This window comes from Pelophylax lessonae (assembly GCF_965119305.1).
Source record: "Pelophylax lessonae genome assembly, chromosome: 4".
NCBI classification, from domain to species: Eukaryota; Metazoa; Chordata; class Amphibia; order Anura; family Ranidae; genus Pelophylax; species Pelophylax lessonae.
This window is the reverse complement of record NC_138771.1, coordinates 2085850-2087715: the sequence shown is the minus strand read 5'-3', so window position 1 is coordinate 2087715 and position 1866 is coordinate 2085850.

The following is a 1866-nucleotide window of genomic DNA, read 5'->3' as shown; positions in this document are numbered from 1 at the left end:
TGGGCTAGTGACAGGTGCTCTTTATTGGGGGGGGGGGGCAATCAGTGTGTTTAGGGTGCACTGTAGTTGGTAACCAGCTGTTACCACAATCTCCTCCTCACACAGGATCAGTGTGTGAGGAGGAGAACACGGTGACAGCTAGTTACCGTGTTCTCTGTTGACATTTGTGACCGGCTGTGATTGGACACAGCCGGTCACGTGGTAAAGAGCCAATTGGCTCTTTACCTAGATCGGGGATCGACTCTGTCCGAGGGACGAGCCTCGTCCCCGATCGCTGCTCTGCGCGCCCCCGGGGGCGCGCATTGCAGAGAGAACGAGCGGCTCGTGCTGGAGCCGCTCATGTGATCGGCTGTGATTGACACAGCCGATCACGTGGTAAACAGCCAATTTCTATTGGCTGTTTACCTTGATCAGTGATGGGCTATGTCCGAGGGACGAGCCTCATCCCTGATCGCGCCGCTGCGCGCCGCCGGGGGCGCGCAGTAGCAGCTAGAACGGGCCGACGTCATATGACGGCGGCCCGGATCTAGACAACCACTTTGCCGACGTCATTTTACATGACTCGGTATGGAAGTGGTTAAATAAGACACCGACACAAGGCAAACTGAGTTCAACCTTCTTAGTTTTACTTAATCAGAGAAAGAGGCCAAATAAGAGTGTCGAATCAGCCAAGTCGTGGAAAACAACAACCAAGACCCAGTTGAGGTAACTCTCAGAACAGATGAATGAAAATAGCAATAACAAAGGAATGACAATAGTAACCAAAGTAACAGACAGTAACAGGCAATAAAAGCAAACGGATTTTCAAAGGGTTGCAATCTCTCAAAGCGCTGGCTGGATGTGCCCTAATAATCTCCTAGGTAAGTACCGTAAATGTAATCTCTCAAAGGTACCGTAAGTAAGAATTAGATGTAATCTCTCAAGGCGCTGGCTGTCCATGCGGCAATCTTGCCCTGTATGTAACATAGCTTCGGCTACATACAGTATACCGCACTGAGCCAATCACGGTGAGCGATGTATTCTATTTTTGAATACAAAGCCTGCTTGGATTGGCTGGGTCAGAGAGAGTAACATCAGCCCGCCTCTCTGACTCCGCCAATCCAAGCAAGCTTTGCATTCAATAATAGAATACATCGCTCACCGTGATTGGCTCAGTGCGGTATACTGTATGTAGCCAAAGCTACGGTAAAAAATGGTACAGTAGCCACCCTGTGTGAAGTTGCAGTGCTCCTCTTCTTCCCTGGCCGGTCAGTGCTGTGTGTTTACAAGTGTCTCCTCTATTCTGACATGTCAGCACAGCTCCCCCTGTCTGCAGACTCAGCCATGACAGGAGAGGAATAGTCTGCACACGTTTCCTGTCAGCTCTGTCCAGGACATGAAGTTTACAGCTACAGAAACTCTCACATTCCCCCGCCAGACAGACACAGCTCTCCCATTCCCCCGCCAGACAGACCCAGCTCTTCCATTCCCCCGCCAGACAGACACAGCTCTCACATCCCCCCACCAGACACAGCTCTCCTATTCCCCCGCCAGACAGACACAGCTCTCCCATTCCCCCGCCAGACAGACACAGCTCTCCCATTCCCCCACCAGACAGACACAGCTCTCCCATCCCCCCACCAGACACAGCTCTCCCATTCCCCCGCCAGACAGACACAGCTCTCCCATTCCCCAGCCAGACAGACACAGCTCTCCCATTCCCCACCAGAGAGACACAGCTCTCCCATTCCCCCGCCAGACAGACACAGCTCTCCCATTCCCCATCAGACAGACACAGCTCTCCCATTCCCCCGCCAGACAGACACAGCTCTCCCATTCCCCTGCCAGACAGACACAGGTCTCCCATTCCCCCACCAGACAGACACA